The sequence below is a fragment of the Equus asinus genome, chromosome 19 (genome assembly GCF_041296235.1).
Source record: "Equus asinus isolate D_3611 breed Donkey chromosome 19, EquAss-T2T_v2, whole genome shotgun sequence".
Classification (NCBI taxonomy): domain Eukaryota; kingdom Metazoa; phylum Chordata; class Mammalia; order Perissodactyla; family Equidae; genus Equus; species Equus asinus.
Window position 1 is genome coordinate 8,041,759 of NC_091808.1, and position 11,263 is coordinate 8,053,021.

An 11,263-nucleotide genomic window follows, 5' to 3' on the forward strand; every position below is an offset into this window, starting at 1 on the left:
AATTCCCTAAAATAAATCTCTCTCTCTCTCTGTCTATATATATACACATCCTATTGGCACTACTTCTCTGCAGAACTCTGACTAATACAGAAGGAAATACTGGACTATGAAGTTCGGAAGCTGCTCACTGGCGGGTATAAACAGAAGTGAACTTCCCTCACCTCCAGACCTGATAAAAAGGTATCTTGAGCTGGAGAAGGGGATGGGGTGGCCACTCACAGAGGACCAGCGGAGGACCAGGAGGCCTGAGCCTCCCGTGATCCAGCACCATCCTTCCCAGTGCCAGGGGGCCCAGGGCAAGTGGGCCAGACCTCCATCAGGAAGGAGTGACAGGCTCCTCTGTCCTGAGAATGTACCCTGTCCCCACTGCCACCCCCCACAATCAAAGACAAAGATGCTTACTGTTGACGAGGGGGGAGAGGGGGGTCCCAGTCTCTGATCAGATCTGCCCAGCTGGAGATCTCCTGCAGAGTTGGGGCACCTCCAAACATAACCAGGATCATACCTCCTGACCCTCAGCCAGGAAGAAAGGGCTCCTCCCTCTTCAGGCCCCTCTCTCCCAGCCTACCCTCCTCAGTTTCTTTTGAGGTTCCATCAGGATGCCTGGCACCACCTGCCTGCCTTCTCCTCAGGGGGAGTCTGGGCTCCACTTCTGCTGCAGGTGTCTTCAAGTTGGCCTTTCCAGATCCTCTCCCCCGACCCCTCAGACACACGTTTGGTTCAGTGGGCCTCTGCAGGCTTGGCTGGGCTCCTCACAGGCCCACGAGCCTGAGGCCTCCCAGGGCCTGGGGCATCCTGAGAGGTGGGACACCAGGTCTTAGCGCACAGCACGGTTCACCCTCTTTCCCCCTGACGTCTCTGATCACTCTGTTCCAGAGCTGTAATCAGACCCTGAATGACACACCCAGGAGCGAGGCGGGGGCCAGCTCTGCCACAAATATCTCGCGTCTGAATCTCAGCTTGAGTCTCTCTGAAGGAGGTAGTAACACCTCCGCCGAGGGGCGGGTCTGAAGTTAGGGAAGGTGCCCCGCGCCCGGTGAGGGCTCTGGACTGGGCGGGTCCGACTGGTGCCGGAAGGGTGGGGCCTCGGTGGGCTCCAGCAGCCAGCGGCGTCAGACCCTCGACATTGGTTTAACAATCCCGGTTTGAAAGACAACAGGGTTCTGCAAAAGCGGTGTTCACCTGCGACTAAAAATAACCAGAATGGGTCAGCTTCTGAGCCGGTGATTTCCCGCCACCAGGGGGAGCCTCGAACTCTGGCCTCCATCATTGAGTCGGCGTTGTCACTTTCCAAGAGCCCAACTCTCCTGTGCCCACAGTAGCAACGCCCACAGGGACGGAGGCGATTTCCCAAGGCGTCCAAGGGCCCACGGAGTCCATGACTGTGCTCAAGGATGCCCGTGAATACCAAAGACCCGGCAGCGAGCGGCTCTCCCCTTCACCGAAGATGCTGGAAACTCGAATGGGCTTGAACTGCAACAAGGAGAATTCGGCTTGACTTTGGAAAGAATCGAGTAAGGAAGAATCGCATCCACAAAAGTAACTTGTGTCTCTTTCCGATATTTTTAAGGGCACGGGAAAATATTCGTAATACAATGGAAAGTTAAAAAAAGAAAAAAAAATCAAGAGAGAGATTGGAGATGTTGAGTCCAACTATGGAAAAAACTTTCTCCCAGGAAATCATTGAACATGAAGAGTGCTGAGTTAGGTGGCATATCCACGAGCAATCTTTTTTCTTCCTTCTATATTCCCAGATCTCCTTTACAACCACACACTGCTTTTTTACAATAAAAATTAAATAAATAAAAAAACAACCCCAGTTCCAGAAGGTGTTTGTGAAATCCTGGAGGCTTTATGTGGAGAGCTGGTTGCATGCATTCCAGGAGACACCTCCCTTGGCGCCCGCCCCTCAGGACTCATAAGGAAGAGACTGACTCTTTCTCTTTAACCTTTTTTGTTTTTTGTAATTGAAAAGTAGTACATGCACATAGCAAAAATTCAAGCAACACAATGAAAATAAAGTTTTCCTGCCAGCCCAGACCCCATTCCCTTTGTCCCAGGGCCAGCATCTTGTGCATTCTTGCAAAACTTTCTGTGCATGTGTAACATATTTTTGCAAGGCCTCTTTTCTTTTTCACTCTGTTGTACAGCTTGCTTTTTTCACTTAGTATTTCTGAGCATTTCCTGGAGCTTTTTTGTAACTACCACATTCTTTTTAAAGCCAGCATGCTATCGCGTGCCATCGCGCAGCTCATTGAACCAAACTCCTTCTGATGGACACTTAGATTGTTTCCGGTGCTTGCTGTTATAAACCACGCCACAATGCACACACTAGCCGTGTGTCTTTGGGCCCCGTGCAGTCAGTGTATCTGCAAGATAAATCCTAGAAGAGCAACTAGGAGTCAAAAGTTTGTGCATTTTTAGTTTTGACCGATTCCGCCATCTTGTCTTCTAAAGTGGTTACGCCCATTGGTTATACCCACTGTGTATAGGAATCAGGGCTCACGATTTCCTTCAGCCCAGAGGGACAATTCTGGAGTGTCCCACTTTAGGAAAGTGACATGGATGAAAATCCTGCTTATGAAATAGGTTTTTAAAAAGCAGGCCTAGCTCACTCGTGTTTCAAAAGGATTCTTGACTTTCATCACAGTGTTCATTTAAAAATGAGCTGTCCCCTTATATTTATATGATTTGAATTTTTAAAAAAACGTATACATTCCCTTTCCAAGAAAACTGCCTGGGCGTGTTTCCCGGGCTGAACATGAAAACGTGAAGAGGCTGGCCCGCTGGCCTCGGAGGAGGTCTGTGAAGCTTTGCATCTTGCTTGTACCAAGCCCACACCTGGTGTGTAAAGCGAGGCTCTGGGATAGCCCCCACGTACCTGTGTTGTCATAGCAACCGCTCCCTCCTGGCTGTCTTCCCCTTGGGTCAGATTTGCCAAACTCTGGAGACAGCAACTCTCCAGCCCCAAGCCAAGCCCTCAGCCACCCACCGCCTGCTGCTGACACGTGCCACACTGCCCAGGCTCCTGCACCACCTCCAGCCTCAGTTCTGGCCCCGGGCCCTTCCCAAGCCTGAATCACGACAACTCTCCCTTGGCAGGGCCTGTTACTGCGTTTCCTAAATGCATTTTCTGCCAACAGCCACTCGCTTTCCGAGGCAATTGCGTGTCAACTGCTTCCCAGCTTCTTATTCTGCTCCTCTTCCTCTTTGCTCTCAACAGCCAGCGGCTCTCTTAACTGATGTACCAAAACCATAAACCAAGGAAGCCCACGCTGTAGGTTCCAGCCTCATTCCCACCAGAATCTTGCGACTTCTTCCTCCTGCGTGGCTGCCCCTGGGTCTCAGGAAGCCCCAGATTTTCCTGACTACCTCCTTGCCGTTGGATCGGCTCCTAAAACTGCATGAAAGTCACCTCTGAAATGCCCCTCCACCCCTGCTCTTCCTTCCACCATCCCTGCCACCCTCTGCTCCCACTGCATCCCCTCTTCCAGGCTGCCGGAAGCACAGGCTTTTTCTATTACTCTTGCTGAATATCGAATATTGTCCCTCCTCTTTGAGCCCCCGGAGCCCCCACGACTGTTGCCGGCTCTTCTCTCAGAGCGTTTTCCTGTCATCAATTGCAGTGTCTTTTATGCACCTCTCTCATCTTCTCATCAGATTATCACATTCTCGAGAGTCCACATTTGTCTTTTCATCCCTCACGGCTGTAGCATCGGCCCACACGCCATGTAGTAGGTATCTCAGTCAGCTCAGACTGCCACAACAAAATAGCACAGACGGGGCGTCTTCAATGACAGCCATTTATTTCCTCGCAGTTCTGGAGGGTCCAAGATCAGGGGGCAGCAGGGGCGGGTCCTGGTGAGGGCCCTCTTCCTGGCCTGGAGACGGCCGCCTTCTCCTGTGTCCTCACATGGCCCCGCCTCAGTACATGCACATGGAGAGAGACGTCTCTTCCTCCTCTTATAAGGCCACCAGCCCTATAGGATTAGGACCCCACCCTTATGATCTCATTTAATCTTAATTACCTCCTAAAAACCCTATCTCCAAATACAGTCACATTAGGGGTTAGGGTTTGAACATGTGGATTTAGAGGGAAACAATTCAGTCCATAGCAGTACTCTAATACTTGCTAAATTATGACAATAGCTAATGTCTATCACCTACTATGTGTAAGACATTGTGCTAAGCTCTCGGCATGAATTACCTCACTCATGATACCCCATAACATATGTCTTATTATTATCCCCATTTTGTTTGTTGGTTGGTGCCATTAAGTGGATTCTGACTCCCAGTGACCCTGTGGACAGTAGAGCGGAAGGAACCCTGTCCAGTCTTTTGGTGACATCCGCTCACCTTCTGGTGCCATATCAGACAACAGTCTGCTGCTATTCCTAGGGTTTTCTTGGCCAGTTTTGTTGGAAGTGGGTGGCCAGGTCCTTCTTCCTAGTCTGTCTAGTCTGGAAGCTCCACTGAAGCCTGTCCACCTTGGGTGACACTGCTGGTATTTGAAATACATGTGGTATAGCTTTCAGCATCACAGCAACACGCAACCACTACAGTATGAGAACTGACAGACAGGTGGTGTGGTTCCCTGACCAGGAAACAAGCCCAGACTACATGGTGAGAGTGCCGAATCTTAACCTAGACCACAGGGCTGGCTATCGCCAGGGTTCCGGAGAAATTGAGACCCAGAGAGGTTAAATAATTCATCTGCAAGTTAGTGACAGATCTGAGATTCTAGCTCATGTCTGCTTGATCTTATAACCATTGTAGGGGAGGAAGACATTTCCTCTCCCCACTGTGGGTTCTTCTGGCCAGAGAATGAATTAAATTCACGTGAGACAGAATAACAGGAGAAAATTAAACAAAGCTTTATGACATGTATACATGGGAGAGGTCAAGCAAGCTGAGCAACTTGCCAAAATGGCTGAAGCCACCACCTTAAATACCATCTTCAGCTAACGACAAAGGAGGATATTGGGGGTGGAGGGGGAGTCGATCCTGGGAGATTACCACACAAGTACAGTAAACAAATGCATATTTAAGTCCTTGCCTTTGGCATTGATAAAGAGTTTCTAGAGATAAGTTCATCCCCCCTTCTTCCTGGTACAGAGAGGGAGACACCTTTACAGATGGAGATTTCCTTTACAATGTAAATGTCTCTTAACAAAGGATAAGTAAATTCTACTCCTCAGAGCCTCCTTCCCATCTGCAGTTTTTAAAAGTAACCAGCCTAAAATAATCCTCATGTCAAAGAGACATAGCTTGGGGTGGCCAATTCCCGTCCCCCACACCGCTATGCATGCTACACACTTTGAGTTAGGTGAGCCCCAAATTCTGTGCTGGACTCAAATTGTTAGGCCCATTCCTTTGCCCCTTTCACCTAGCTTAGCACCAGGACAAACCCACAGCTCCCAACCAGCATCCTCTGGACATCCTCTCTGCCTTCCCTGTTGGCTGCCCTCAAAGCCTGTGTTTTTCCAGTTGACCTCACTTGCCTGCCTCACCTCCCCACGTTCCCCAGAGCAGCTCACTTCAAGAAGTCATCAAGAAATAAACCCCTCACTTTTCTGCTCACAAACAGTAGAGGGGTCTCCCAGGCCTCCTTCAAATGTGTCCCCATCTGCCTCTAGCCCCATCATCCTCCTTACCGCCCCTGGGTTCCCTCATCACCCTGCTGGGACAGCTCCCAAAGCCACGCTGACTCTTCTGGATTTTCTCCTTCTCCTCCTCCTCACCCTACAAGCAGGCTTAAGATTTTTCCATCTTAAAACAATGACAGCAACAACTTTCTCTGTCAGTGGTTCTCAGCCTTGGCTGTGCATTTGAAAGATCCCACCCTAGGCCAATTAAATAGGAATCTCTCGGGTGGCGCCTGGACATCCCCTGGCTGGTCCAGTGGGCCACCACGACTGAGAATCAGCTTCCACCTGCTTCCTTCCGGCTTGGGTATCACCCTGTCTTTTCACCTTAACTAAGACCTTTTTTAATAAATTGTCCTCATTCATTCTCACAGTGTCACCGCCTCCCACTGAAGCCTTCTCATCAAGATCTCCAACGAGTTCTTTCTCCCAACATCCTCACTGTAGCCTGCCCGACAGCCCTCTCCTGCCTTTCTGGAATTCTTCTGATTCACGGCCTCCTCTTTTGTCTAGCCCATGCTTTCCAGGGCCTTTTGCCCACTATGCCTTCCAAATCCACATTTCTAGCCCTGACCCCATTCTTGAGTTCCCATCCGCACTTCCTGCTGCCAAGGTGGATAGCCCGTGGACACTAGAGCCCCACCTCATCTGAGTTTTCCATCTTTACACCAAAAACCTGTTCTTCCACAGGTATCGCCTATCTAGACTCCTGTCACCACACCACCCAGTCTCCCAGGATCCCAATGACATATTCATCCTCATCCACCTCCTATGGGCTGCAGAACCACAGAAACTTCCGGAATCCACTCCCTTCAATGCACCCCCACTGCCCCAGCTTCATTCCACTCTTGCATAGTTTGTCTCCAGGACTTTTCACGAGGGCCTTTACTAACCCACCCTCCCTTAGGCTCCTTCCCACTCCGCCCGCATCTCTCACTATGTCCTCATTTCTACTGGGGTTCTCTTTCTAAAATGAAAATCGGGGTCAGCCACGCCTCCCAGTGAGACCCCCTGAGATCTTCCCTCTGTGGTAGGAATGAATGCCAACTCTCTGGCAGGTCCCACCAAGCCCTTCAAAGTCCACACCTTTCCTGATCTTCTCCTCCTTCTCCCATACCCACTCTGGGCTCCAGTATGACCAAATCAGTACCTTGATGTGTCCATTCCTTCATTCATTCATTTAACAAATACTGACCAAGAGCCTGCCAGATGACCAGCCCCCAGGGATGCAGCAGGGAGCAACACCCCTGTCCTCCTGGAGCTTACACCCTGTGTTGGGACTTCTCGCCCTGTGCTGTGACACGTCCACCAGGGAGGAAAGGGCAGCCTCAGGCACTTGACCTCCTGCTCAGCCACTTACCAGAAGTGGCTTAATCCTCCTCTGCCTCAGTTTCTTCCTCTGTAAGATGGGGATGAGAATGAGGCAGTAATCTGCCCCATGGGGTTATCGTGAGGATAAATGCATGAACACCTGCTGAGGGCTCAGAACATTGCCTGGCGCACAGTCAGGCCTCAACAGACATTTGCTTTGTTTAGTACCCTAGCTTACTGCCAAACACCTGATGGGGATTCAATGAATCTTTTCTAGTTGGGCCCTTCTGACCTCTGTGATTCTAGAACTTTCTGTGTGTGTCTACCTCTGGTCTTTCACCTAGATTATAAAGCACATCAGAGAGAAAGCAGGAACCATGACTTATGAATTAAAGGACAAATGCATGACTTAATTTTTCTGGGTGCTCAGGTGCTTAAAATTATAAAAGAAGAAAGCCATTTCAGGGCATTTTACCTCATAATGGGGAGTTGTGCTTGACGTTTGTGAACAACACATTTCAAGAGATCTCAAGTGTTCATCTTGGACTCAACAATTCAATTTATAGAAATAATCACAGATGAGGACCAAGATTTACTCACAAAGAGGTTCATGTCAGTGTATTTATAACAGAATAAAAACGGAAGTAACTTCAATTTCTAATACTCGAGGAATGGTTAATAACTCACAGTATGTCTCTTTGACACACTATTTTGCAAGAAAATAACATGGAGGAAATGCTTATGATATCATGTCAAGTAGGAGAGAAAAACGTCATCCTATATCAATTTTGCAGCGTGATTTCAGTTTGGGGAAAAAAAGAAAAGTTCACAGGTAAAAGACCAGAAGAACATGTGAGTCTGCTTAGTGGAATTATGGTATTTTTTTCCAGCTTCTTTGTGCTTCCAAGTGTTTGGCATCTCTTAGTTTGAAACCCTCCTGTAAAAACAGTACAAAGATGAAATTCAAGAAAGGAACACCTTGCCAAAAGTATAGTCAGCTTCGTCGCCGCTCAGAGCTGTGTGATTACAGGATTGCATTTAAGTCTTAGATTCCTTCCTTTCGTCTTCACGTGGAGGGGTTGAGACGCGGGGACCGAGTGGTCCCAGCGCTGAAATCTCAAGGTGAAGAATAGGGCCCTTTGAAGGCTGAGCTCCCCAACTCCTCCTGGCTCTGCATGAATTGCCGCCTTCTTAGGTAACCCGGGCTGGCGAGTCTGCAGACCGGGGCTGACAGCCAAGCTGCCATCTCCCTGCCCTCTCTGGTGAGAGGATGAGGGAAAGCCAGGGGAGGTGGCACAGTGCCCAGGGGCTGAGGGAACAGGCTCTGGGGACAGGCCAAGCAGAGCTCCACATCCCAGAACCCAGATGCACAGACCCCGTTGCATTTCTTGGATGTTCAGACAGAGACGATGGAAACAACTCAGAACAGATGCACGAACACTAATCTGGGCTCAGAAAACCCAGTTGCTCTCCTGGCCCTGCCTCTAACTGGCTGTGTGGTCTTGAGGAAGTCACGAGACCTCACGGGACCCTCTTTCATCCCCCTGTCAACTGAGTAGGCCGGACTTAGACTTCAAGGTCACTTCCATCTCTAAAGGGCTAACGTTTTGTGTCTTGCTATGTGTGGCCTTACCTCTAAGAATGGACAAGCGTCAGTTAGTCTTTGTGGCCGCCATGTTGCCCCCAGTTAATCTTGGCTGTGCAGAGAGGGGGTCTCTCCTGAGACAGCAGATGTCCTCTGTTAGCACCACTGGCTTTAGCAGACGACCCCACCTGCTCTGCTCCCGGGGCCAGGCTCTGGGCCTTCCGAAGTGACCACCCTGGACAGGCCCCAAGCCCTCTCTCTCCTCTTCCAAGCCTCACATGACTCAGCAGGGGCCCTCTTGACCTCTACCATCCCCCGTATCAGAGGAGGGCCTCTCCTGCCTGGAACTGCAAGGTATTTTGGGGAGGAGACTGGTACAGGTGTCCAGCCAGGAGGTCAGTTTAGGAGACACGGTCTTTCATGGCATGAGTCAACAGGAAGAGCTGGTCCTTGGGAAAGGAGCGGTTAGGAGCAGAAACGCTGTGGGAGTGTATGCATATGTGTGCATGTGTGTGTGGCTTTGGCATGATTAAAATTCTTAGGGGAGGAGGCGGAATCTGTCACGGCTGTTGTGGACCTCACCAGAAAATGACTTTTGAATCTATTTCATCTTGGGTCTTGACAAATTTCAGATGGTTTCCCCCTTCACGAGACAGTCTGTCCAGTGGCTGACTCCACGGAAGCTCGTGTCCCATGGCCTTCATGTACCTGGCACATGTGCTCCTTCAAGGAACGGGGACAGGTGGTGGACTTGCCAAGAACAGAAAGCGGGGAGGGGGCCCAGATTGAGGGCCCCATGCACACAAAGGCTGCAGGAGTTCTGCATGTAGCTTTGTGACTTTAGAATCAAGTAGAAATTCATTGTCAGCCTTTCTATTAGGTTACACCAATTAGAAATGTATATTTAAGTTACAGAATGGCCAAGAAGGGACCAGACTTGCTTTCCAAGTACCCAGTGATGTTGTGGCTCATTGCAAGGATGAGTGACAGAGAAAGGGCATTGGTTGAGCCAGGTCAGGGGTGGACCACAGCTATTAGGGGAGGGGCACAGCTGTAAGAGACCAGCGTAAAACAAGTGGGCTGCAAACCCATTGGCACCAAGGGAAGGTTCGTTGAGACGCCATGGACATTTATTCCATTCCCAAAGATCATCCTCTTCTAATCATTTTGACCAAGTTAGAAGGGCATGCCCAGCAATACGTTCTCCCCGCTCCATCCATGCAAGCTGCAGGCAGAGAACGCCTGGGCAAGGAGGAGCTCTGCCACCCTCTCACTCCCAGCCCAGATCACCAAACACCCTCGTCTAGGGGCCAGGCCTTAAGTCGCACAAGCAGCCATCTGTATCAGTAAGGCCACCAGGATGGTCAGCGTGGTCTTGCAGCCTGGGAGGAGCTTCCTGCGTTTCGAACAAAGTCCTGGCAGGTTGGGTTCCACACCAGGGCTTCTCCAAGTTCTGAAACTGTCGTATGCATCAGAATCATCTGGAGGGCTTGTTAAAACACAGGTTGCTGGGCACACCCCCAGAGTTTCGGATTCAGAAGGTCTGTAGGATTCAGCAGGACCCAAGAACTGGCATTTCTCACACTTCCCAGGGGCTGCCCCAGGGAGCGCACTTTGAGAACCACTGCTCTAAGTGCAGGTAGAAACCCGTGCAGTGGGCTCCAAGGACAACACTGGGGCAATGTAGGACACTAACGTTCCTGGGTTGGGCTGGACCCTGGTCAGGTCCTGGGTCCATGGCTGTGGCCCCCTGAGGCGAACAATCAAGATGTGTTGTTCTCTCCTGGGCCTCCGCTAAAATGCCACCTCCCTAGACGCCAACCCTGATGGCCCCAGGTCCAGCAGACTGCACACATTCTTGACTGTACCGTTCCCTCTTACAATCTCTTTATCACTCATCAGTACAGAGTTGCATTTCCTACTTCATCGCTTATGTGTTTATCATCCACCTTATCCCATGAGATGTGAGCTTCTCAAGGGCAGTGCCTCTGTCTTGTCACCATTGAACCCCAGCTCCTAGAACAACATCCGGTCCTTTGCTGATGCTCTATGTGCATTTGTTGTGTAATGGCAGCCTCAGCATCCCGAGGAGGCAAACTGAATTCTTGGTGCCTGGAGTGGATGGTGTGGAGAAGGTGGCCTTGGCTGTGTCACTGACCCTGATCCGTTCTCCGGGTCCTGAATGGGCAAAGTCTCGGCAATGCGTGTGGCGATAGACCAGGCCAGAGTATGTAGCTCTCAGTACTCTACTGTCATTTCCCATGAGCCATAAGATGTCTGGACCAAACAAAGAGGGGAAACAAATGGGGATATGATGGAAATGATGACCCTTGTCCCAGGGGGTCCTTATTGATGACATGAGCTCTGACTCCTCAGCATTGATAGTGTTTTTGAGCTCTGGTCTCCGGATGGTAGGGCATCTCTCTCTCTTCCTTTAGGGACATCTCTGGTCCTCAGGATGCCCCCCCTTACTAGAGAGTTGGGGGCTGTAGTGATGTCCACAGGCTGCGGTCGGGCTCCATGGATCCTTCACATAGGGCTGGTCATTGGAGGGCTGGCCACTGTTTCACCAGCCCCCACCAGCTTCGGCCAGGGGGTGCAAGTGCAATGGCCACGCACATGGGTACATGCACACACAGGCGTGTGCACACGCACACACACACACACTCCACTCCAGCCCCCAGATGCTTAGGCAGTGACATTGGGTTCAAAACTGGCTAAG